We start from the raw sequence: 27,879 nt of genomic DNA, 5'->3' as shown, positions 1-27,879 counted from the left end.
TTGTAATGTGTGAGTGCTATATCCTTTTTTTAAAAAAAAGAGCTTGGCTGTCATGCATTATTTGGAACATTGTCGTATACAGGCACATACGTTCTCATTCCTATAGCATTTAAAGCAACCCTAATGGTCATGAAGTAGAAACTGGCTCTTTGGTCCTTCGTTTGACCTGTCCCCCTTATATATATTAAATATATATAAGTAATTTTGTTAATTTATGTTATACTAGATGGACTGGCACAGATCATCTGTGCGCTAAGAACATAAGAACAGCCCTGCTGGATCAGGCTCAATGCCCATCTAGTCCAGCATCCTGTTTCGCACAGTGGCCCACCAGATGCCGCTGGAAGCCACAGGCAGGAGTTGAGGGCGTGCCCTCTCTCCTGCCATTGCTCCCCTGCAACTGGTACTCAGAGGCACACCCTTGAGGCTGGAGGTGGCCCACAGCCCTCTGACTAGTAGCCATTGATAGACCTCTCCTCCATGAAGTCATCCAAACCCCTCTTAAAGCCATCCAGGTTGTTGGCCGTCACCACATCCTGTGGCAGAGAGTTCCACAAGTGGATCACGTGTTGTGTGAAAAAGTACTTCCGTTTGTTGGTCCTAGACCTCCTGGCAATCAATTTCATAGAGTGACCCCTGGTTCTAGTGTTGTGTGAGAGGGAAAAGAATTTCTCTCTCTCCACTTTCTCCGTGCCATGCATGATTTTATAGACCTCTATCATGTCTCCCCGCAGTCATCTTTTTTCTAAACTAAAAAGCCCCAGGTGTTGTAGTCTTGCCTCGTGAGAAAGGTGCTCTAGGCCCCTGATCATCTTGGTTGCCCTCTTCTGTACCTTCTCCAGTTCAACAATGTCCTTTTTAAGATGTGGTGACCAGAATTGTACGCAGTACTCCAAGTGTGGTCGCACCATAGTTTTGTATAAGGGCATTATAATGTTAGCTGTTTTATTTTCAATCCCCTTCCTAATGATCCCTAGCATGGAATTTGCCTTTTTCACAGCTGCCGCACATTGAATAGACACTTTCAACGAGCTGTCAACCACAACCCCAAGATCCCTTTCCTGGTCCGTCACCGACAGCTCAGATCCCATCAGCATATACTTGAAGTTGGGGTTTTTCGTCCCAATGTGCATCACTTTACACTTGCTAACATTGAACCGCATTTGCCATTTTGTCGCCCACTCCCCCATATTGGAGAGATCCTTTTGGAGCTGCTCACAATCCGTTTTGGATTTCACTACCCGGAAGAGTTTGGTATCATCTGCAAATTTGCCCACATCGCTGCTTACCCCTGCTTCTAGATCATTTATGAATAAATTAAAAAGCACCGGTCCCAGTACAGATCCCTGGGGGACCCCACTTCTTACTTCTCTCCATTGTGAAAACTCTCCATTTATACCTACCCTCTGTTTTCTGTCTTTCAACCAGTTAGCAATCCACACATGTACTTGTCCCTTTATTCCATGACAGCTAAGTTTCCTCAGGAGTCTTTGATGAGGAACTTTGTCAAAAGCTTTGTCAAAAGCTAGTTCTCCCTGCCTGCCCCCCCAAACCTATCCTGCCCAATGCCCCCCCTCCCCCCTTAACCTGCCCCCTGCCATCCAGGCTGGTGGCAGAGGTGGCAAAAGCTTCTTCCATGGGCCGGCCTTCCACCCAAATGACAGGTTGGGCTATTTTGGGCCCGTTTCGGGGCTCTCTGTGCACACCCCTGTCATTTGGGTGGCAAGCAGGCCCAAGGAAGAAGCTTTTGCCACCCTTTGCACCCTCTTCCTCTCCACAGAAGAAACCAGCACTGCACCCGTCAGCCACATTCCCACCACCATCTCCACGTACATGACATGCCCTTCAGCCATGTTTTCATTGGTCATGGCTGTGGCGGAGGTGGGACTTGCCACATATGTCCTTAGTTTTACTCTCTCTCTCTCTCTCTCTCTCTCTCTCTCTCTCTCTCTCTCTCTCTGTAGCTATTTCAAGCCCTTGAAAATGTTGTGAATATTCCTCCCCAACATGGAAATCTCTTTAACACCATGCCCCAAAATGGTACCCCTGCAGAAGAGTGTGGTGGTAGAGAGGGAGAAAGTGAAGGTGTTGTCTTGCTAGGGATTTCAAAAGCAGGGTTCCAAAGTTGTCTTGTTCTAGATCAGTTAATTGAGAGCCCATTCCTTGTGCTCCGCAAATGCTGACTAAAATATATGGTGTCTGTGCATGTACCGAGATGGTAGGAAATCCATTGGGGTTGTTTCCTCCACACAAAATCAGACAGGTGGCAACCAGCATACAACTTAGAGTTTAGATGAATCGTGGGCACTGAGATCTTTGGACAGTGGTGGCGGGATCCCTGGCTAATTACTTAAGTCCTAGAAAGCCTAATGACAGGATGTGTCCTGCTCATTGAGGCTCGTTAACCTTTAAATGCCTTTTCCTGTTATTGTCGGCAAAGTAGCTGAAAAGACATCAAGGCAGCCATGCCTGGCAGGCTTTGTAGGAAGTTGCCAAGGAAGTCTTGCAGGTGAAGCCTGCTTGGTATTTACATAACTCAACTGCTGAAGCGGTTCTCTTGACAAAATATTAATGCTGCTACTCCTAGCAACCACAATGTCTGAGTACAAAATAGTGCCCACTACTTGACATGTGGTGAAATCTGGCTTTTGAAAACAAAGCCACTGCTTGGTTCAGGGGTGAAGAGACTGCACAGTACAAGTCCAACATGCTAATTCATCATTGCAAGTGTTCTGATTAAATGATCTCAAAGATATCCACAAACTGACCATCTATCAGAGGCGTAACTAGGGAAAACGGCGCCCGGGGCAAGCACTGAAATGGCGCCCCCCCCTTAGGTTTTTCCTCACAAGCACCCGCCACCGCCGCCAAGCCAGGCCACTGACTGGCCGCCAGGCACCAGCAAAGCAATGGGGGGGGGCGCAGTTGGCGCGGAAGGGACTGCTCATGGAGAAGGGGGCACCAACGCGCTCCCTTGACTGCTGCAGCACTGCTGCACTGAGCAGGAAACATTTGTATTAACAAAAATTTTAAAAAATTTTTAAAAAAATTTGGTCATGGCGGCACCCCCCCACGTTACCAGAAAAGATGGCGGCCGGGGCATGTGCCCCCCCTGCCCCCCCTGCCCCCCTATAGTTATGCCTCTGCCATCTACCCACGTTCTCACCCCAGCTATTTAAATGTGCCTTTAAAAATATGGTGGACATGGAGCCCAATGGTGAGGGGGGGGTGTCAGAATTTATTTATTTATTTATTAAAACATTTTTATACCACCCAAAACCTACGTCTCTGGGTGGTTTAAATCTAAATCAAGAAATAGAGAGAAAGGAGACACTCCCACCCACCCACCCCCCTTTTTAAATATTATGAACACAAAACAATCCCATTCTGGATTATGGGTCGCTTGCATCTGGGTATCTAAGAGGACAAACAAATATGTGGGATTGGGAACAAGACTGCCACACTGGCCCAGAATCACAACATATGGGCCTCAATCCAGGCATGACTTCAAACATGCATTTTATTTTCTGTGTGTATGTGTTGCTGTTTTCTGTGTTGTATGTTGCAGGGGCATAGCGAGACCGCCGGCGGCCCTTGTGCAGCCGCGGTGGGCACCCCCGCTAGCCCTGCCCCTGCCCCTGACGTCAGACGCGGGGGGCGTGGTCTGGCTCCCGAATGGACACTTGAGGCTCCGTTTGGGAGTTGCAGTTTAACTGCTGAAGGGGCCGCGCAGCCCCTTCGGCAGTTAAACTAAGGCTGGCTCTTGGGGAAGAGCTGCTCCTGGGCTGCGCTGCGAAGGCAGCACCAGTCTTTTAGCTCCTGAAGGGACCGCATGGCCCCTTCAGGAGCTAGTTAGGCTGGCACTGCGTTCGCGGAGCACAACCAGGAGTGACTCTTCCCTGCCTTTGCAGTGCCAGCCTTAGTTTAGCTCCAGAGGGGGCTGCGCGGCCCCCGCTCGGAGCTAAACTACCACCCCCACGTCTGATGTCAGACGCAGGGGGCATGTCGGGGCTGCTCCTGCGGCCCCTGATTGGTCAGCGGCCTGGGTTCTTTGAACCCATTGGCCCAATGGTGGCTCCGCCCCTGGTATGTTATTAAACATAGAAACCATTGTGGGGAGTGAGAATCCAGATGAGCCAACAACAGCTTCCCACCCACAGCAAACAGCAGCATGACACATCCTGATTTTTGCTGGGACCACAGTGCAGGAGAAAGGGTGAACCTCACTCCTCCCATCACACAGTCTTGATCTTGATCCTCCTGCACTGCTATTAAAAACGTGATACATCTTTCCCCTTGCATGTGTGTGTTTTAGTCTGTAAAATAAGAACACATATGGAACCAAACATCTGCCTGAAGTCACATCTAGTATGGTCTTAAGGCCTAATTCTCTGGGACTAAGTTTCTCTTCTGTATGTACATATCTTGATTCTGCCCCCCCCCAAGCTGGGGGCTGAATCACAACCATTTCTCATGGCATTGCGCCACTATGATCCTCCTCCACACCCAAAAGTCCATGCATACAGAAAACTAGCATGTCAGTGAGACACTTTGGCTGGAGCAACTAATTTTGGTTGTATCAGGGCTGAGGTAATTTGCCACTCATTTGGTGTTATGGTCACTTTATTGATCTATCTCTCCTATCTATCTATCTATCTATCTATCTATCTATCTATCTATCTATCTATCTAATCTATCTATCTACTTAAAGTGTTTCTATACCACCCAAAACTTGCATCTCTGGAACACTTGAGGATGTTCTACTGGTGCTAAACTCTTATCATATGAACAACAGCCCCCTCCACCAGATGCAGCAGCCACATGCAGCACAAGAGCTGTTCTTCAAGGAAGCAGAGAGCCCCTTAGATACAGTAGATGATCACTGGTTGTACTATACTTTTACTAGACACCTGCACCTGCAGTAAAATTATCTTTTCAAATAGGTAAAATGATACCTATGACCAAGCTGCCCCAGGGCAAGGGAGCTCACCATCTAGGGACCATCTATGGAAAGAGAGGGTGAGATGGAAGGAGCAGCCTTTGTGTGGGATTTTTTAGACACACCAATTCCTCATGCCATTCTGGCCACAATACCACAGCCTGTTGTGTCTGGTCAATTCTATGAATAAGGAATCTATTCAGAGGTAGAAGAGGAGGAGAGCTGGTCTTGAGTTAGCAAGCATGCATTGTCCTCTTTGGGTCTGTCGCAATTTGCATTTTAATGGGAGACTACATGTGTGAGCACTGTAAGATATTCCCCTTAAGAATATTCCCCTTAAGAATGGGGCCACTCTGGGAAGAGCACCTGCATGCTTGCATGCAGAAGCTCCCAGCTTCCCTCCCTGGCATCTCCAAGATAGGACTGAGACTCCTGCCTGTAACCTTGGAGAAGCTGCTGCCAGTCTGTGAAGACAATACTGAGCTAAATGCACCAATGGTCTGACTCAGTATGAGTGAACTTCCTATGTTCCTATTTGTTTATTTTGCATAGTTTATGTTATTATTAAAATAAATATTTATTATAACTTCTTCTTCTTCTATGATTGACAAGATGTAAAGTTTACTTCTTAAAATCCTGCCCTGTAGCCCTTCTGGTTTCTGAGATGTGAGTTCCAAAAATGGAGTTCCATTTTTAGGACTTGAGGGAACAGATTCAAAAAATCCTGGGTGTGAGCCTAAGTGTGTTTTAACAGCATGCAAGTGCATGATATGAAGCAGTTATGACTGCCTAGATTCCAGTTTTTCAAGTTATGCCCAAATTTTACCATCCTTCTGATGATTATTTATGTAATTAAAATATGTGTATTCTTCCTTTCAGTCTATAAATTTTGGACTCTGGCCTACATGCCTGGACTCAACAGGTAGGCCTCACAACCAGTGGCCTGGGCAGCTACTGAAGCCAGAACATCACCCAACTCCCACCAAACCCGATTGATTCATCTTTCAGTATTCTTCCTGGGTTGTATGAATTGGCTGTGAATCACATCTAAGAGAAAGGAAGAACAGTGTGAAGAGAATATGTCCGTTCTAGGTATATTTTTAAAATATGAAAGCTAATTGGAACGAGCTTCGCAAGGAAGCAGGATCTCCGTGACTGCCTTTGCCTTAGGATTGCCTTTTCGCTTAACAATCAGAGGAAACTGTGCCTTATCTGAGAAAATCCCAAGGGTCCTCATTTGGACAGTCAAACACACATACAAAATCCCTATTGCTCTACAACAACTTAGCTGGGGAGGTTGCAATTTTATTGAACAAAGGTAGGAGACGAAGAAGTGGTTCATTCCCTCCCCCACTGATCTTCTGCTTCTCAATGCAGCCTTTTCATTTTGTAAAAACTATCAGTGGAAAAAGATCCTTAATACCTGATAGAAACTGTCTCATGTCTAAAGTAAACTAAAGTGCGCCACTGAGTCAATTTCGACTCCTGGCGCCCCCAGAGCCCTGTGGTTTTCTTTGGTAGAATACAGGAGGGGTTTCCCATTGCCTCCTCCCATGCAGTATGAGACGATGCCTTTCAACATCTTCCTATATCACTGCTGCCCGATATAGTACCAGCGGGGATTCGAACCGGCAACCTTCTGCTTGTAAGTCAAGCGTTTCCCCACTGTGCCACTTAAGGTTAAACAAAGGATTAAGGTTGCATGGCTTTGGATTGAAACAGGCAGAACATTAAGATGTTTTCCTCTATGAATAGAGGACCTCCTTGTGAATGTAGGAAAAGTTTGGAACTGGCATTCTTAGCACCTGTCCTATATAGGGGTGCTGTTAAGGCTGGACTTTCAGGTGCAAGTCCAGAGCCTCCCATAGCCCTTCAACTCATCCTTAGTGTGTGCTGAAGCCCGCAACTTGTATTTGGAGGAGTGCAGAGAGCACTTGAAAAATGTCCTCACCCCAAACCACAGAGCTGAATTCTTCTTGCTTCCCCCTCCCACTTCTTGCCAGAGAACCTGTTCCGGCTGAAAGGCAGCAGCTAGTAGTTTACCAGATGAGCCACATCAGAAGCTGTGCCAGGATCTCACCCTGCAGCTGATCTAAACTAAAACTCCTAGGTTCCCTTTTGGTACCTCAAAGGGCTGAAAGGCTGCCTGTTGCAGAACTTTCTTATATCTGTAGCTGCAACCAGCAAGGTAGAGGTTAAGACACACCTCCAGGGTGGGGTGGTTGTCGTCAAACACAATGGAAGATTCACTCTAAGCCACAACTTTGAGTATAGCTGGCCAGACACCTCCCTCTTCATACTCACCTTATTTATTTATCTATTATTTTTTCTTATCTAATATATATTTTTCTATGTAAACTGCTTTGAGAACTTTTATTGATGAGGCCCTAGTAACAAGGGAGGTGCCCCTGTAAGGCCATTAGGTCCGGATGCTGAAATGACCTAGCTACACACCAGGTCCTATACATCTGTTAACAGCTGATAATGAAACAATGGGCTGGGATTAATGTAACACCAAACCATGGGTCCAATGGACCCAAGGTTCCATGAATGACCAGCCTGCATGCTTGGGGTTAACACAGCAGTTGGGCAGGCTGAGACAGCCAGGATGGGGAGAGAAAAGTGGGAATGAGACACACCTGCTGCTCATTTTCTGCCCTTCGCCTTGCTCATAAGGGTCACTACTGATCTAAGAGGCCCTTGAGAGGACTTGGGGCCAAGCCCATGTTCTTATAAACTCTTCTGGTAATAGTTTGGGCTACAAAGAGATAGAAGAGAACTTCAGGTCCAGAGAGGTTCAGTTTCTGGGACCGTGGGCTTCTTCTTTGATGAAGAACTGCTCGCAGAGATGGGCTGCACTTCATAGGTGCTGGGGGCAAAGTGTCTGGCAGAAGCCTGACAAATGTAATAAAGAGGGCTTTAGACTAAACTAGCTGGGATGGTCACAGAGCATCTCTGCCTCTAGTTCTCCCTCTCCCTCCCCCTTGGTTTCCCCTCTATTCTCAAGCCCCTGCCCCCCACTGCTGTTGTTTTCATTCCCCACCTCCCCGCCCGCCACTGCCATTTTCTTCGCCTGCCCACCCACCCACTACCACTATTTTCTCACCCACCACACCATTTTCTTCCCCCCCCCACCTGCAAACCTGTCTGCCACCACTGCTTTTCTCTCCCCCTGCTGGCAGCTTGCTCACAAACTCTTGTGAGAGCTGCCACACATGGGATTAGTGAGCGGTACTCCTTAGAGAAATATAGATAGATAGATAGCTTCTGTGTGGGACTGAGGCAATAGCCCAAAAGTAAGCAGAAAAGATAAAGACTTGGGTGCTACAGGAGAAACTGGGGGAGTTATCAGCATGGCTACCAAACAAAACAAAATAGCAGGAGAGATATTTGTTGTATTTGTATTCAAGAGGTATGGACCATAGTATTCATGGCTTTCAATTTCTGTACACTAATGCACAGAGTACGGGAAATAAAGAAGATTAGCTTGAATTTCTAGTACAAAGGGGTAAATATGACTTCCTGGCTCTATCTGAGACTTGGTAAGATGACTCCAAAGATTGGAATGTAGCAGTTGAAGGATATAATTTGTTGAAAAAGAATAGATGCAATAGAAGCAGAGAATGCATACCATACATCAAAAAATGTATGCATCTGCACAAAACTCTAAGAAAGTGAACATGTTAGTCCAGAGAAGTTCATTCAGGTAAATATAAGCAGTATAAGAAATAAAAATAAAATTATGCTTGAAGTCCACTATAGATTGCCATACCAAAGGGAACATGTGGGTGATGCTTTCCTGAAACATCTTCCAGGAACTATAAATGTTTCAAGGTCGCTAAGAGTCAACACCAACTTGATGGCATTTAATCAATCAATCAAGCAGGTAATACTGTGCTAGAATCCTTGATCTTATGGAAAGGTGAGTGTAATCAAACATGTTACCTTGGATTTCAGGAAAGGTATTTTTCATAAATCCAGACAGTCCTGTGGCCAGGATTTGGGTGGGTGGGTGGGCGGGCCTGCCCCCACCTTAAATTTCTCTTTCCTCCCCTCAAACAAATACTTTTGAAATAGCTGGATGTTGCTTTCACTTGGAACTGATGGGGGCCACATAAGCTGTCCCCCACATTTACACACACACACACACACACACACACCCGCCCAAACCTTTAGGCTGGCTAAGAGCCTGCATTCAGAGAAGCACTAGGTAGGATTCCCTGGCTAGAAAAACTAAGAGAGAAAGGATACCAAAATGGGTGTGAGTCCTTGGAGAAGGTGTTAATAAAGGCTCAATCACAAACAACTCAGAGAACAATGGGACAGGGAGACATCATGGTGTCATCTGAAAAGTCAATGTAGCTGCACATGTTAAAGCCAGCGTGGTGCAGTGGTAACAGTGCTGGACTAGGACCGGGGAGACCCGAGTTCAAATCCCCATTCAGCCATGAAACTAGCTGGGTGACTCTGGGCCAGTCACTTCTCTCTCAGCCTAATCTACTTCACAGGGTTGTTGTGAAAGAGAAACTCAAGTATGTAGTACACCACTCTGGGCCACTTGGAGGAAAAGTGGGATATAAATGTAATAATAATAATAATAATAATAATAAGAAGAAGAAGAAGAAGAAGAAGAAGAAGAAGTCCAAACTCAATGGCGGGAACACCATATAAGCCATAAACACCTGGGCTATACCTGTTATCAGATACACTGCAGGAATAATAGACTGGACCCAGACAGAGCTAGAGACGCTGGATCGTAAGACCAGGAAAATCATGACCATCAATCATGCTCTGCACCCCCGCAGTGATGTAGATAGGCTCTACCTCCCTCGCAGCTCAGGTGGAAGAGGAATGCTGCAAGTCCATCAAACAGTAGAGGAGGAGAAAAGAGGCCTTGAAGAATATGTAAAGGATAGTGAAGAAGATGTACTTAAAATGGTCAAGAACGAGAAACTATTCAACACCAATGAAACAAAGCAGGCCTACAAGAAAGAACAAGTCAAGAACCGAGCAGAAAAATGGAAAAATAAGCCTCTGCATGGTCAATATTTGCACAATATAAGTGGAAAATCAGACATCACCAAGACCTGGCAATGGCTTAAGAATGGCAACTTGAAGAAAGAAACAGAGGGTTTAATACTGGCTGCACAAGAACAGGCACTAAGAACAAATGCAATAAGAGCAAAAGTAGAAAAATCCACAACAAACAGCAAGTGCCGCCTTTGTAAAGAAGCAGATGAAACAGTGGACCACCTAATCAGCTGTTGTCAAAAGATCGCACAGACTGACTACAAACAAAGGATGACAAGGTAGCAGGGATGATACACTGGAACATCTGCAAAAAATACAAGCTACCTGTAGCCAAGAATTGGTGGGACCATAAAATTAAAAAAGTGGTAGAAAATGAAGATGTAAAAATATTATGGGACTTCCGACTACAAACAGACAAACATCTGCCACACAATACACCAGATATAACTGTAGTCGAGAAGAAAGAAAAACAAGTTAAAATAATTGACATAGCAATACCAGGGGATAGCAGAATAGGAAAAAAAAAGAAATAGAAAAAATCACCAAATACAAAGATCTACAAATTGAAATTGAAAGGCTGTGGCAGAAAAAGACCCAAATACAGGTGAAACTCAGAAAATTAGAATATCGTGCAAAAGTCCATTAATTTCAGTAATGCAAATTAAAAGGTGAAACTGATATATGAGACAGACGCATTACATGCAAAGCGAGATAAGTCAAGCCTTAATTTGTTATAATTGTGATGATCATGGCGTACAGCTCATGAAAACCCCAAATCTCCAGTCTCAGAAAATTAGAATATTACATGGAACCAAGAAGACAAGGATTGAAGAATTGAACAATATCGGACCTCTGAAAAGTATACAGTGTACTGTGCTTGATTGGCCAGCAAACTCGCCTGACCTGACCCCATAGAGAATCTATGGGGCATTGCCAAGAGAAGGATGAGAGACATGAGACCAAACAATGCAGAAGAGCTGAAGGCCGCTAATGAAGCATCCTGGTCTTCCATAATACCTCATCAGTGCCACAGGCTGATAGCATCCATGCCACGCCGCATTGAGGCAGTAATTGCTGCAAAAGGGGCCCAAACCAAGTACTGAATACATATGCATGCTTATACTTTTCAGAGGTCCGATATTGTTCTATTCTTCAATCCTTGTCTTCTTGGTTCCATGTAATATTCTAATTTTCTGGGATTGTGGATTTGGGGTTTTCATGAGCTGTACGCCATGATCATCACAATTATAACAAATTAAGGCTTGACTTATCTCGCTTTGCATGTAATGCGTCTGTCTCATATATCAGTTTCACCTTTTAATTTGCATTACTGAAATTAATGGACTTTTGCACGATATTCTAATTTTCTGAGTTTCACCTGTAATCCCAGTGGTAATTGGCGCCCTGGGTGCAGTTCCAAAAGACCTTGAAGAGCACCTCAATGCCATAGGGGCCACAGAAATCACCATCAGCCAATTACAAAAAGCAACTTTACTGGGAACAGCCTATATTCTGCAACGATATCTATAACAACAGCAACAACATTGACAATAAAATTCAGCCATCCTAGGTCCTTGGGAAGGACTCGATGTCTGGATAAAGCAAACCAGTCAATAACACCTGTCTGACTGTGTAAATAAATAAATAAATAATAGAAAGAGGGGTTAAACAACAGGCCCACTACTCAGTATGGATGGTGAAATATTAATGGGGGGACAAAGAGAGGGTGACATTGCTCAGCTTCTGTTCAGTCTCCATCTCCTCCCAAAAGGGGAGTTTGTGCAAACTCCCCAAAGCAAAGTGAATAGTGCAGTGTCAACATTGCACCTCAACTGATAAGAAATTGGTCAAATCTCTATCTAAATGAGTTCAAGTATTCAGGGCCAGACAAATTGCATCCTAGGATACTAAAGTAACTTGCTGGTGAATTCTCAGAACCTTTCTACCTATAATCTTTGAGAAACCCTGGAGAATGGATAAGTTGCCACAAGACTGGAGATGAGCTATAAAGAAGGAGAAAGGAGGATCCTGGAAACTACAGACTGGACAATCTGACACCAGGGAAGATACCATAGCAGCTGATAAAAGTCAGTCTGTCAGCATCTGTCACACTTGCAGATGACACAAAATGACAAGGGGAGCTAACACCAAATCTATCTATCTATCTATCTATCTATCTATCTATCTATCTATCTATCTATCTATCTATTCGATTTCTATACTGCCCTTCCAAAAATGGCTCAGGGCGGTCAACATGACCATGACAAATTGGGAAACTGGGCTGAAACATGAAATTCAACAAAGACACATGCAAAGTGTTGTATTTAGGCAAAAAACCACCTCCCAAAATCAAATGCATAAGTATGGGATGGGGATACCTGGCTTGGCAGTAGTACATGTGAAAAGGATCTTAGGATTGCAGTTGATTAATATCTGAAGGGCATTCACATACAACTTGTTCTTTGCTGCCCCAAAGGGCAGGACTAGAGCCAATGGGCTTAAGTCCCAGGGTAAATCTCTAGGTTACGGTTCAGTTAATTCAGCACTGAAATTGTCAAATAACATGAAGCACATTAATTTCGAAAAGTAAACCTAGAGAATGATCTGTCACTAAATGGACCTCTTTATTTTCATCTTTATTAAAATCCTTCATTACTCACAGACCTGTTTGAGAGTTCTAACTAAGTCAGTCATGGGCTGGTTCTGACAGTACTCTGAATCAACCATTCTAAATGCATGGAGGAAGAGCGCAGGTGTGTACATCCGTCTCCCCTTCTCACTCAGCACACCACCTCCTAATTGTGTGGTGAGTGGTTAATCTCTAAATGCAGAGATTAACTATTAGATACAGCATTTGCTCATGCATGATGAATCATTCCCACCCTGCCTGATCAAGAGGCTGTGTGCCAGCATGCCATGCAGGGAGGGTCATGTGCCCTGCACATTTCTGCCCATCACTCTTAGGATAGCCTGTTCAGAGTATTGTTGAAACTAACACAGTATCCCTGCCACAAGCAGGAATGTGGGAGCCTGAGTTTTCAATCTAGGTGAATGGGTTAAAGAGACAGGAACTTTAGTAGAGTTTGAGTTATTTCCTTTGTGTTTTAACAATCAGAGGAAGCTCTGCCTTGTTTTAGGAATTTCCCACACCTCTGATTCAGACATTAGAAAACTGTTCTGTTAAACTCATATCAGAAATGTTTACAGAAAAAAACTAAACAACTAAAACTCCCATGGAGATCTATCTGGATGTAGTGCATTTGTGATTCACAGGCATCTGACGAGGGTTTTGTTTTTTGAGGAAGTCACCAAGGGTATGATGATAACAAACCATGAAATAAACTAGATTATTGTAAGTGTCTTTGAAAAATAAACTGACAAAGCTCCACTGGCATAGCTATATATCCTATAGAAGAAATAGGATTTACAACAAGAGGTGCTTTGGTTGAAATTCAAGAGGCTGAACATGTGTAAGGAAAACTGCATTGCACACATGATGCAGCTTTGCACACACGTGCACACGCACACACACATATATGCTTTATTTACCACAAATGTATTGCAGTGCCAAAAATCTGGAAGTCTGCATAATCTGAAAGGTTTTCTTGAAAAACTAAGTTAAGTGGAAGGAATCTATGCATGAAGCAGAGGAAATGAGTTCAGACTGGGAAGTCTCTTGGGGACCCAGATAAGAACTTTAAAAGTTCCTGATCAAAAGAAACTACAGAGGGACATACATAGACACCCTGTTTTGAATAATATGCATACTTCAGATACTTTCCCCTCAAGCCTGATTAGCAGCATGGTTTCTTTTACAAATGAGAGTGGCCTCCACACCTCAGGCATTGGTTGGCTGCTTGTTTCTTTTAATCAATTCCATAGTGACCTCTGGACCTGGCTATTGCTGAATGGTAGCTGGCAAGCAGTTGTAGCTTTAGTCTTCCTCATATTAAGGGCAGAAGAAGTCCCTTGCAAAAGTGTCTCTATAGTTGCATGCCCTTGACAATCTTAATTAAATGAAAGTTTGCCAGCAGATATTGAAGACAAAAGAGGCAGCAAACTTTCTCTCCCAAAGAAGACAGCAAGGAAATAAATAAACAAAGGGGAAACAAAAGCAAGTTTGTGTTTTTGACAGAGCAGAGCAGTTAGGCTGAATGGGAGATTAGCTCCAGGTGAGTGACTCAGCTTGTGAGAGGGGTCACATTCCTGACGTGACTCAGTTTGCCAGCAGATCTTGAAGACCGAGGAAGCAGCAAATTTTGTATTTCTCTCCTAAGTACAAATTTTGTATTTCTCTCCTAAAGAAGACACCAAGCAAGGAAATACAGCAAGGATATAAACAAACAAACAAACAAGAAAACAAAGGGGGAAGGACAAGCTAAGTTTGTTAGGGCTAGTATTTTCTAGGGTTTGATTTCTGGCTGGCTGGCTGTTTGTGCTTTTGACAGAGCAGTTAGTCTGAGTGGGGGATTAGCTCCAGGTGAGTGACTCAGCTTGTGGGAGGAGTAACATTTCTGAGGTGACTCAGTTTGCCATCAGATCTTGAAGACAAGGCTCAGACCAGGGGAGATTTTTGAGCAGAAGTTTGCAAACAGACATTGTAGGAGTTTAGCGGGCATTTGACATGAAACTTGGTGGATAGGCATACAAGCAGTCCCCCTTCATCACAGAGGAGACATGCAGCACGAGGAGAAGGTGAGTACTTCCCGGTTAGGATTAGGGTTAGTAATGTTCTTGGAGGACGGAGCTTAAAACTTTTAATTAGCTGACAACTATACCCAAGATGTCGCTTCAAGTGAACAAGCCCTATATATTCCAAATAGCCAATCAAACCAGTTATGAAGTAGAATGCCAGCAGGGGCGGGGGTGCTTCCCAGTGTATTGCACTGAGTGTTGCATGTATGACTATTTGCCTCAGGGGCAGAAGTTCTGGGTGTACGCTTGGTGCAAAGAGATCCTGGCTTCCAGGGAACAAGTTTATTCCCTCAAAGCCAAGGTGGCTGACCTGGAGAAGTTCAGTGAGGCAGAGAGGTGTGTGGATGAGACCTTCAGGGATGTGACAGAGGCATCCGTTTCACAGGCTGATGGTACTTCTGTTTTCATGGACAGTTAAGGTCTCAGGGAAGGAGGACATCAGTCTGAGGAAGAGTGGAACACTCCCTTAACAGGGACCCCATCCTTGGGTGATGCACCCATATCCTCTCACACAGAGGATACTCCTCCAGGATGGGTGGGTAGGGGCCTCCTAGTAGTGGGTGATTTGATCATTAGGGGCATAGATAGATAGGTCTGTGACCCACGTGTAGACTACACAGTTCCTTGCCTGCCTGGTGCAAGGGTTGTAGACCTGTTTCACAGCAGCAGTGTTTTTCCCAGTGGCCTGTGGCTACCATTTTGCCCCCAAAGCAAACAGAACACCACTACATGATGACATAGCTTCATTCTGACAGAAGATTCGGGGGGGGGGATTTCTCCCCAGAAGCTGCCATCAGAATGACATTACAGACCAGTTCAGACTATATGTCCACCAGTCCTTCCAAATCATGAGACTGAAGAGCGTGACCATTCGTCTTCCCTTCTGCATCTAGTCTGCTGTTCTTCTGCCACCTAGTTATGGGGGGGTGGGATTGTCTAAACTGCCTCTCCACATAACTAGATGACAATAGGAAGGAGTGGTGGATGGGGTGGGGGAGTGAAGGTGTGTGCATCTAAGTTTCCCCACCACATGACTAAAATGACTGCTTGGAGCATAATCTGAACTGGCTTAATGTCATTATGGGTTGGTTCAGATGATTAAAACAATACCTGGTAACCATTAAATCCTAGATTCATGTAGTCACACACTCCCAATCTCCAGTCCAGTGAATGCACAAATGTTTGGTGATGTCAGGTCGCCACCACGCCAACCCAGCATTTACCCAGGATTGTGAATCTTGTATCTGAATTCTGGACATCAATCCTGAGTAAATGTTGGGTTGGCAGAGTGGCTAAAAATTGACATTGCTAAAAAATTTCCAGGTTCATACGACTGGAAATTGGGAGTGTGCCACACCAATCTAGGATTTAACTGCTACCGGACATTGTTTTGTTTGTCTCAACCAGCCCTGTATAGCATCATTCTAGAGATATTTCAAGAAATAATGGTGGCTAAGAGAAGCGCTCCTGCAAGGGATTTGTCAAATCTCTAAAACTCTAGGGCAGCATAAAATGGGAGAGGTAGCTCACAAACACATGATGTGATGACAGTGGACTGCATTTTCCCACCCCATTGCCATTGATCTGAGGGTGGGAAATTGGAGTATTATGACATCACAGTACATGTTGTGTACAACTAGACTTCACCTGGGAGAGAGAGAAAGACACAGAATGGTGTTGGCTCCATGTTTCTGCTGAAGCATGCCTTAATAATTACGACCAATTCATTTCATGTGTATTACAATATAAATATATAATATATTAATGTTCAGTGCATAAAGCAATTTGCTATCCATATCTCATTTGTTGTCAATAACAATCCTCTGAGAAAGAACATTATTCCTATTTTCCAAACAGAGGCAGAAAGCTATCAACTAGTACAAAATAACACTGAGTTTTGGGCTACACCAGATTAGAGTCTTTACTCTGGGATCCATAAAGAGTTGAGCTTCAATCATTCCTGTCAGTGGGCACAACTGTCCTATCTGACATCCACAAGAAAAGTGATTCTTTCTTAAGGGCATTTTCCCCATTAGGGATGTGCATGAACCTGTTCAGAGGCCCTTTTATGGGCCTCTGAACAGGCTCAAAAGATAGGTGGTTCAGCTGGTTCGAAGATGGAGGGCAGATACTTTTAAGGGCAGGAAGGGTGCTCTTACCATTCCTGCCATGTTTTCCTGGCTGGCACTGTACTTTAAAAGGATCCAGCGGGGCAGCAGCATACCTCCCTACTGCCCTGTCAGACCAGAAGTGACCAGAAGTACCTAACGTGCATGTGCACATCAAGCGCAGGTGAGCATGACATGTGCGCACGTGCGCCAGGTACCTCCAGTCACTTCTGGTCCAACAAGGCAATGGGGCGACAGGGAGGTACACTGCTGCCCTGCCAGGCCCTTTTAAAGTCCATCGCCGGTGGGGGAAATACGGTGGGAGGGGTAAGAGCACCTTCTCCCACCCTTAAAGGTATCTACCCTCCACCCTCGAGCCACCCCCTGCTGGTTCCTTGCAGATCCCTATTTCCCATGCAACAGAGTGCACTCTAGCCTGTAATGTATCCCTTGTGAAAGTTGTTAATGCAGTGCTGAAATTATTCGCAATGTAGATTTTCTGTTTGGTTACAAATAGAGGAAATACAAAAAATGATTGAACTATCACTTACAAAAGTAACCTAAAAATTACATAAAAGTTACAAGACAAAAAGATGATAAAGGATCTGGTACAGTAACCTAGATTCCCAGTTCCCTTGGCTTAAACCATGAAGGCATGATACTTCATTAGATAATCAAGGTGCTGAGAACTGAAGGATGTTCCTGGGCATAAGGGAACAAAAGATGAAATTAAAACTACTTGTGGCACTGTCTTTTACCCCACCAGGGTGATAGTTTGTGGTTTTCTCCTCTGTGAATTAATGAGAATGTTGAAAGGATGTGGTAAGGTAGAAGATCAATAAAAGGATATCAGAGTTGGCTGAAAAATAAATTCTGCAAAAAATATATGACCAGAATCTTCATCACCAGGCTGCATAATCAAACTTCTGACTGCCTATGTCCTGACTCTTGACAACAATATGGACGCACTGGTTAAAGAGATATTTAAAAAGTATGCTTTTAGCAACATTAGATTTATCCAATATTAATACATCGTAACTGATTCTATAGCCTCTTTTTTGAAGCCATGTATTTCACTGCAGAGATGAATCACTAGCAACATTTAACACAAAGTAAATATAGATACATGATATAGTTTTAACTTCCCCTAGGCTTCTGAAACTTATCTCCTGAAATGTACATATCAACATAATTTGTTCAGCTTTACTCTAACCGCATACTTCAAGAATACTTACTCTTGTGACACCATTAATCCTTACCTGAAAGATGTCAAGACCAAATTCATAAAAATCCAGCTAATTCTTATGCATTCTTTCTTCTGCACGCTGTAGCAAGTTCATGCCACTTGGCATCTCTCATTGATTTGTGCTCAGATTTCCCCCATTCTCCTCACAGGATCCTCTATTGCACTCTGAAATCAACAAGTCATACTTGATTTTGTTTTGTGTTAAATACAGATCGTGAGAAAACAGCAGATATTTTCCAAGCTATGATCTGACAGCCTGACTGCTACTTTTAAAGTGTGTAACATAAATCAACAGAATCCAAAAGGCCACCCTTTCCTGTAGTCAGTATGAAGGTCACCAGTAAAATCATTGGGTGAGACTAAGTAAACAAAGCTAATAAGTATAAATGAGCAGCTTAGAAGTTCATCACCCACCATAGTTCAGATTCCATCTGTTTATTTTTGGAATAACAGAAACATGATGCTTTCTAACAGTGTTGCCACTCAGAAATACTGAGAACTTCAGAAAATTAATAAAGAGCTTCCTGTTCTCACAAGCTTTCCAACAAATGATGGACAAGATGGTTGAATGAGGTTACCAAATGTTTCATAAGCCCCTGCTCCTATGCCCTTAATAGTAGCATGATCTGCAGATATTAGCGATTGAAAGTATGAACCTCCACACCATGAAAAGCTTTGCCTGCTAATTTCTGTAGATCAAGCTTCTTTACAGGCACAGCAGTAGGCAATTTCCCCAGTCAGCTGGCAACTCTGCGGATATCAGTTTTTAATGAGTGACTTTTTGCTGTACCATTAGTTTACTTGCTATTGAGCTGTTTATCTACCAACTTAATAGTTTATATTTTAATCTTTATGCCAGTTTGGCATAGATAAATGTGATACATACATTTTATAAATACGATAAAAGTTACTTTTGTGACAGGAAATAGAGTCAACTGCAAATATGAATTGAGAAGTTACATTTAGGGGACATTTGGGGATATAAAAACCCTAATGTTAAGAATTATACATTTTATTCTCATCCACATATCACTTAGGGTAGATTCACACAATCACCACCAAATCAGTAAGCCGGGCAGAGGTTCTTGGCAAGTTTGTGGCATGCAGTCCTGCCGGGTGTATTGTCTGAACCCACCCAAATCCAGTTCCCATGCAGAATTTCCAAGATTCACCCAACATTCTTCCAAGATTCTCTGTCCAACTTGAAATGTAGCTTACAAGTGGGTGAAAAATCCGATTATTTATTAATTATTTTATTTATTTGATTTGTATACTGCCCTTCCAAAAATGGATCAACATTCTCTTGAGATAATGTTGAGTAAATCTTAGGAATTTGGCATGGAAACTGGATGGTGGCATGTTCAGACATCACACCCACTAGGAGAGCTCACTCACTGGGAACTAAGGTTCCTGGCTTACTGACTTGGCAGTGATGGTGTGAATAATAAGAATAAGAATAAGAATAATAAGAACATAAGAACAGCACTGCTGGATTAGGCCCAGGACCTATTTCGTCCAGCATCTTTTTTCAAACAGTAGCCACATTCTCACATAATGCAGAACTGCGAGTTCAATGGGCCCGCGGTTCCGCTCGCCCTGATTTCCTGTCCGAATTCAGACAAAATGGAGAGCAGGGAGACTGCAGTCAGAGAGACTACAGAGAGGAGGGGGAACTGGCTGTGGAGCAGCTCACACAGCCAATGGCAACCAGAGAGAGGGAGGAGCTTTCTCCCTCAACTCAGGTTTGAAGGAATGCAGCCTGTGTTTCCCCATTCAGATATAACGCAGGCTGCATTAAACCTCAGTTGGAGTGGCAAAATTCATTTCAACCCAAGGGTACAAATTTAAGTTCAGAGAGCAGAACCTCGGGTCACTCTCCACATGGAACTGGAGGTTTGAGGGGCTGTCCTGCATTAGGACATAATGGTTCAGAAACCTCTGTCCTGTTCAACTCCAGTTCCATGTTATGTGCAAATGAAGTCAGTGGCTCATCAGATGCCTCTGAGAAGCCAACAAGCAAGAGATGTGGGCATACCCTTTCTCTTGCTGTTGCTCCCCTGAAACTGGTATTGAGAGGCATCTTGCCTCTGAGGCTGGAGGTGGCCCACAGTCACCAGACTAGTAGCCATTGATAGATCCATCTTAGATTTATCTAAGCCCCTTTTAAAGCCATCCAGGTTAGTGGCCATCACCATATCCCCTAATAGAATTCCATAGTTTAATTATGCGATGTGTAAAAAAGTACTTCCATTTGTTGGTCCTAAGTTTCCCAACCTTCAGTTTCATGTGATGACTCCTTGTTCTAGTGTTATGAGAGAGGGAGAAAAATGTCTCCCTGTCCACTCTCTCTACTCCATGCATAATTCAATACACCTCTATCATATCTCCCTGTAGTTGCCTCTTTTCCAAACTAAGAACCCCCAGATGCTGTAGTCTTGCCTCATAAGTAAGGTGCTCCAGGCCCCTTACCATCTTGGCCCTCTTCTGTACCTTTTCAAGTTCTAGGAAGGAACATAGGAAGCTGCCATATACTGAGTCAGACCATTGGTGCATCTAGCTCAGTATTGTCTTCACAGACTGGCAGCGACTTCTCCAAGGTTGCAGGCAGTAATCTCTCTCAGCCCTATCTTGGAGGAGCCAGGGAGGGAACTTGGAACCTTCTGCTCTTCCCAGAGCGGCTCCATCCCCTAAGGGTAATATCTTACAGTGCTCACACATCAGGTCTCCCATTCATATGCAACCAGGGCAGACCCTGCTTAGCTAAGGGGACAAGTCATGCTTGCTTCCACATGACCAGCTCTCCTCCTAAAGTTCTACAATGTTCTACAAGGTCCTTCTTAAGATACCACTGTCCTTCTTAAGGTGACCAGAACTGTACACAGTACTTCAAAACTAGCCACACCATAGATTTGTATAAGGGCATTATAATTTTAGCATTTTTATTTTCAATCCCTTTCCTAATGATCCATATCATGAAATTGGCCTTTTTCACTGCTGCCGTGCATAGAGTCAACACTTTCAACAAGCTGTCCACCATGACCCCAAGATCTCTTTCCTGGTTAGTCACTGACAGATCAGACCCCATCAGTGTATATGTAAAGTGGGGTTGTTGGGTTTTGCCCCAATATGTATCACTTTACAATAGATTACATTGTACTGCATTTGCCATTTTGTTTCCCACTCTCCCAGTTTGGAGAGATCCTTTTGGAGCTCCTCACAGTCTGTTTTGGATTTCACTACCCTAAAGAGTTTAGTGTCATCTGAAAATGTGGCCACTTCACTGATTACCCCAAAATCTAGATCATTTATGACCAAGTTGAATAGCACTGGTTCCAATACAGATCCTTGGGGGACCGCATTTCTTACTTCCCTCAGTTGAGAAAACTGTTCACTTATTCCTACCCTCTGTTTCCTGTCCCTCAACCAGTGACCAATCCACATATGAACCTGTCCACTTATTCCATAACTGCTAGGTTTACTCAAGGGTCTTTTGTGCAGAACTTTGTCAAAAGCTTTTTGGAAGTCCAAGTATACTATGTCAACTGGATCACCTTTATCCACATGCCTTTTGACACTCTCAAAGAACTCCAAAAGGTTAGTGAGACAAGACTTTCCCTTGCAGAAGCCATGCTGCTTCTCCTTCAACAAGGCCTGTTCTTCTATGTGTTTAGCAATTTTGTCCTTAAGTTTGCTTTCCATCAATTTACCTGGCACAGAAGATAAGCTAACCGGCCTGTAATTTCCCAGATCCCCACTGGATCCCTTTTTGAAAATCAGAGTTATATTAGCTAGTACCTTCCAGTCCTCTGGTACAGAGCCTGATTGTAGGGACAAGTTACATATTTCTGCTAGGAGATCCACAATTTCACATTTGAGTTCCTTCAGAGCTCTTAGGTGGATGCCATCTGGCTCTGACAATTTGTTAATTTTTAGACAACCTTCTAATCAAGATACAATCAATATACCTCTTGTACAATCTTATATCTTGATCTATACACCTGATCTCAATAGAATTCATATAGGAAATAGCAAGTAAAGGTGCAAGTTGGTTTCCCATAGCCAAGCCTCGCTTTTGTGAGAAATAGTCTCCATTAAATCTAAACACATTACATTGTAAACAGACAGCTATCAAACCATCAGTATTCTTAAGGAGGTGTATAGATCAATATATAATATTTTACAAAAGGTTAATTAAAGATCATGCACGCACACCCCGCCCCACCGTGATCACTCTAAAAATAAAACATAGCAGATTCTCACTGTCATTTGTAGCTCTGGAAAGCTCCATTTTTTCCATGGATGGAGTTGGAAAAGTCTGATCTGAACCGGGCTATCTTCATTTAGTTCAAATTCCAGTCCATTGTTCCTTTTTCAGTATGAACTTCAATAGTCCAGCACAGTCCAAAAACAGGCCAGAATAACACTAAAGAAGGATTGAGTAAACCAAATTTGAAATTATATTACTATGCAAGCTGTATAAAGTAGCTCACAGGGTGATTTGAAAATGCTGAAAAGCATTCTGACCTTAATATCATGGCAGATGAATTGCTGGTCCTTAAATTTGTTGCAAGTGCTTAAAACAAGTCTCAACCTTGTCTTTAGAAGCCAGTCCAAAAATGCAGAAGCCAGATTGCCTTCTGCTCCATTGTTGGGGTGTGTGTGGACTCACCTCTCGCCCCCAGCAATGCCCTCTGCTCCCTGGAGGGTGGCAGACCTGCCCCTCACCCTAGCAATGCCCTCTTATTTCATGGGGAGGGTGGACTCACCTTGCTTGCTCATCCTCCTTCTGGTTGCACCCATGAGGCATGTGATGGATGGACATAGCCATGTATTTATTTTTCTGTAAACTGTTTTGAGAATTTTGGTTGAAGAGCGGTATATAAATATTAGGAGGGGGGGGGGGAGCAAGTATGGCAGGTTTGGTAGCTCTTTCCTCCTCCTGGTTGCATTTGTCAGAATCAGAGACAGGCAACGGACAGGTGTGCCCATGAGGGAAAGGGAGCCAGCAAAGGTGGGGAACTGTTCCATCAGCAAAGGTGGGGAACTGTTCCATCAGTTCTGGGGAACTCGAGAGCAGTGTTCTCTCTATTTTTCCCCCCTTCTGTGTGCGGAATGAATTTTGTTCTGGGCAGTAGTATCAAGGCAGTGTGTGCACACATGCATTCAGAATGAGGCATTCCTGATTCAACCTGAGTGGGATCTAAAATTAACCCCGCGGACATCAAAAAACTTGTGAGCGCACACATGTGTGCAGGCCTTAGAGGGAACACTGCTCCAGAGTATCATGGGGTTCTTAATAAGAAATCCATAGCAGACAAACGTCCCTGAAAATCATCTTCTAGCCCACCACAATTAATCTTGTCCTACAATGTACAGACCCAGTGTTGGGTATGTTACAGGGTCTCAGCAGCAATGGCCAAAGCCTCAGAAAAGACTACAATTTCCAGCAACACCTGTGTCATTCCCAGGGCTCTTGAGGAATTAAAAGTGGGGTGGTTTGGGAGTGGGGGGGGGGATAGTCATTTTGAAATACAAGCCCCAGAAGGTAGCCTGCTTCCTTGCCACCACAAGCAAGTCAGCCAAACATTTGGATGACTGAAGGATTCAGGCCAAAGAGAAGCACATCTCTCCAGCAGGTCCAAATAAAATAGGGGACCCCTGTGAAATAAGGCAGACCCCAATAAAATAGGACCATTTACACAGCTTTAATAAACATCGACTTGATTCTGTTCGAGTTTTGGCTTGGCCCTCTTGCCTTCTCATGGCTTAGATGAAATAATTTACTTCTCTTTTTCTCATTCTTTGTCTGGGTCTTGCCTGTTTTCTGACAAGGAGGAGTGTAGTTTGATCTTTCTTTGTGAATCACTTAATATAAGGGGGACCTTATTGCATTACCATAATATAAGTCATCACTGCTAACAAAGCTTAATATATGAGCCACATGGTAGCTCCTATTCAGTTCAGTATGAGGAACTACTCCCGGTGTGGTAAGAAAAACGGGTCATTGTGTAGGAAATAGCCATGCCATGATGGCCATGCAATAGCAGAGAGGTGCAAACAGTTTCTTTCTTTCCCTTCTCTTTCTCTCTTTCATATATTTTACAAATAAATCATTTATAAATTTTATAATAATGTGCTAATCAGCATCATTGTATATAAAAATTAAAACATAGTAGAGCTTCCCACCTGCTAACAATGTACATGCAACACCCACAAAGACTGACAACTGATTTTTGTTTTGAAGTGTTAAGTAGATTAGTGACATGAGGCAGATTCACTTGTGTACAAATAAAAATTGAAAATTGCACCAAAGAATTGTACTTGTCACAAGCCTATTGGAAGAGAGGTGCGTGGAATAGAAACAATGATGTCTCATACAACAAATGCTATAAAGGCAATGGATAGGCAGATTGTACCTAGATGGTACAAACTCCAGAAACACTATTCCTGCCTGCAACCTCGGAGAAGCCACTGCCAGTCTGTGTAGACAATACTGAGCTAGATGGACCAATGGTCTGACTCTATATATGGCAGCTGCCTATGCCCCCCCCACACACACACACCACTTACTTTATAGGAGGCCTGTCTTTCTAATAAGAGGCAATGGCTGGAAACAAATAATAAAGAGCCAGATGCACAACAAATTCAAATTTGAAAATTTAATAAAATTACTAAGATGTGTATATTAATATACAATTCTTATTATATACAGACTACACTGGAATGTAGTCATAATAAGTTGTCTTGCAGTTCTTCCCCCCCCGCCCAAATTCAATTTTTATTAATTTTAACAACCGTAATATTATCATTCATTACAAATACACACAAAAAAGGTGGACTTCCCGCTCACATTTCTTCGTGAATCATCAACTATAAAATTTACCCTTGCTATAATAATAATTCAAAACATAAATTCAAACCCTTACAAAGATAATTAATCTAACAGACCTGCGATTTTTACTAAATTTCAAACCCTGCTGTCAAGTCCATAGTAGGAAAATAATTCTTTAGATACAACAAAAATGGTTTCCAATCTTCTTTAAAACATTCCAAGTTTTGATCTCTTAATAGTGCTGTAAGTTTTGCCATCTCCGCATATTCCAAAATTTTTATCAGCCAGTCTTCTTTTGAAGGCAGTTCACTGGTCTTCCATTTCTGTGCATATATAATTCTAGCCGCCGTAGAGGCATACATAAAAAATGTTAAATTAGTTGTAGAAATTGCACCTTGTGTTATTCCCAGCAGGAAGGATTCTGGCTTCTTAGGAAATTTCATTTTAAATATTTTCTTTAATTCATTATATATCATATCCCAATAGGCTTTAGCCTTCCCACAGGTCCACCACATATGAAAGAATGTGCCTTCAAAATGTCCACACTTCCAGCATTTGTTTGAAACATTTTTATACATTAATGCCAATTTTTTTGGTGTCAGATACCATCTATACATCATTTTATAATAGTTTTCTTTTATAGCATAACATGCAGTAAATTTTAAATCATTTTTCCATAACTTTTCCCAGGCTGCCATTTCTATATTATGCCCCACATCTTGAGCCCACTTTATCATAGTCGTTTTAACCACTTCCTCTCTTGTCTCCTCCAAAATCAACAATTTATACATTTTAGAAACTAATTTTTCATTGTTTTGACATAATTCCTTCTCAAAACTTGAAGTCTGGTCCTCAAATCCGACTTTAAGGTCTTTCTTATACATCTCATTTAGCTGATGGTATTGAAACCAATCTCTAACCAAATCTTGTATTTCATTTAAGCTTTTTAACTTACAATCCTTTTCCTGAAAATGTAACAAATCCCTATAGGTACCCCAACATATTTGCATATTTACTTCTTTACGTGATAAGGCTTCAATCGGAGATACCCATAACGGAGTTTTAGGTTCAAACCAATTTTTGTATTTTAACCACACCCTCATTAAACTCCTTCTCACATAGTGGTTCAAAAAATCTTTATGTATTTTACTTTTTTCATACCACAAATATGCATGCCATCCAAACCTTCTGTCAAATCCTTCCAAATCAAGAATTCTAGGGTTTCTTAGCGTTATCCATCCTTTTAACCATGTCAAACAAACAGCATCAAAATATAACCTTAAATCTGGCAAGGTAAGACCACCTCTTTCCTTTGCATCTGTTAGATTCTTAAAATTAATTCTTGGTCTTTTCCCCTGCCAAACAAACTTAGTTATGTCCTTCTGCCATTGCTTAAAACAAGTTAGAGTGTTAATTATGGGAATAGTCTGAAAGAGAAATGACATTTAAGGCAAGACATTCATTTTCACCACTGAAATTCTTCCCATTAAAGACAAATTCATTTTAGACCATCTTTGTAGATCAATTTTCACTGAATTCCATATTTTAACATAATTATTTATAAACAACAAGGAGTTGTTATTTGATAACCAGACCCCCAAATATTTAACTTTCTTCTCCACTTTCAACTCACTTATTTCAGAGAATCTGTCTTTAGCTTTCTGATCCATATTTTTAGTTAAAACCTTAGTCTTGGTCTTATTTATATAGAATCCAGCCAGCTGAACAAATTGTTGTATTTTATCCAAGAGTCTTTCAATCTTATCCATTGGATTCTCTAGAAACAGCACAACATCATCTGCAAAGGCTCTCAGTTTATAATCCTGTTTCCCAGTTTTGGGACCGTGTAATTTATCATCTTCTCTGATAGTTCTACAAAGCACTTCTAGAACCAATATAAAAAGCAATGGGGAAAGTGGACATCCTTGTCTAGTCCCTTTTTGTATTACACAATTGTCTGATAATTCCCCATTTACAATAATCTTAGCATATTGCTCCGAATAAATTGTCTTAATTGCCCTAATAAAATTATTGCCAGCAGTCATTACCTCTAGTAATCTCCACAAAAATTGCCACGAAATATTGTCAAAAGCTTTCTCTGCATCCAAAAAAATCATCGCCATCTGTTTATCATTATGTTTTTCATAGTACTCCAGTACATTCAGGACTGTTCTGACATTATCTCTCAATTGTCTCTTTGGCAAAAATCCAGCTTGATCTTCATGAATAAAATGCCTCAATATAACCTTCATTCTTCTTGCCAAAATGGCAGCAAAGAGTTTGTAATCATTATTTAAAAGTGAAATTGTTCTATAATTTTTAACTAACGTTAAGTCTTGGTCTGGTTTTGGGATTACTGCAATATTTGCGTACTTCCACGAATCCGGCATAATCCCTTTTTGTAAGATCTCATTCATAGTCCATTGAAGAGGTTGTAGAATTTGATCTTTAAATGACTTATAGTATAAAGCTGACAGTCCATCAGGCCCGGGGGCCTTGTTGGGCTTGGCTTGATTTATTACTTCTATTATTTCCATAATAGTTATCGGAGCATTCATAGTTTCTATTTGCTCCTTAGTAAGTTTTGGAATATTTTTGGTCCTAAGAAACTGCTCAATTTTTTTATCTTCAACTATTTTGCCTTTATATAATTCTGAATAATATTTTAAAAATTCCGCTCTTATTTCCTTTCCATCATAAGAGAGCCCATTTTTTGTAAGTATTTTGGATATGTAATTTTTCTTCTTCTCAGATCTGATTTTCCAAGCTAACAACTTGCCTGGTTTGTTTGTGAACTCAAATGTCCTTTGCTTAACATATTTCAAATTCCGTTCTAGTTCATTCGCTATCAACATAGAAAGTTGTTGTTCCAGCATTTTAATAGCTTGTGTGACCATCTTCTTATCTTTGGCCCATAATAATTCCCTTTCCTTTTTGGAGATCTGCATCAATAATATCTCTTTTTTCAATCCTCTTTGCTTTTTAAAATATGAATTTTGCTGTATAAAAAAACCTCTCATAACCGCTT

At 42.4% G+C, this 27,879-nt stretch overlaps 1 protein-coding gene across 3 annotated transcripts in view; it reads right to left on the bottom strand.

Moving 5' to 3' along the window:
• ADGRF5 (adhesion G protein-coupled receptor F5) overlaps positions 1-18,274 on the bottom strand; it is a 96,362-nt gene extending 78,088 nt beyond the window's left edge. For all 3 annotated transcript variants that reach the window (XM_053286699.1, XM_053286701.1, XM_053286700.1), the window contains exon 1: positions 18,033-18,274. The gene's annotated coding sequence lies outside the window, so the exon portion shown is untranslated. The remainder of the gene's footprint in view (positions 1-18,032) is intronic.
• Positions 18,275-27,879: the final 9,605 nt, after the last annotated feature.

Source organism: Hemicordylus capensis, chromosome 1, assembly GCF_027244095.1.
Source record: "Hemicordylus capensis ecotype Gifberg chromosome 1, rHemCap1.1.pri, whole genome shotgun sequence".
Lineage (NCBI taxonomy): Eukaryota > Metazoa > Chordata > Lepidosauria > Squamata > Cordylidae > Hemicordylus > Hemicordylus capensis.
The sequence above is the reverse complement of the archived record's forward strand: the minus strand, read 5'-3'. Positions and strand labels throughout refer to the sequence as shown.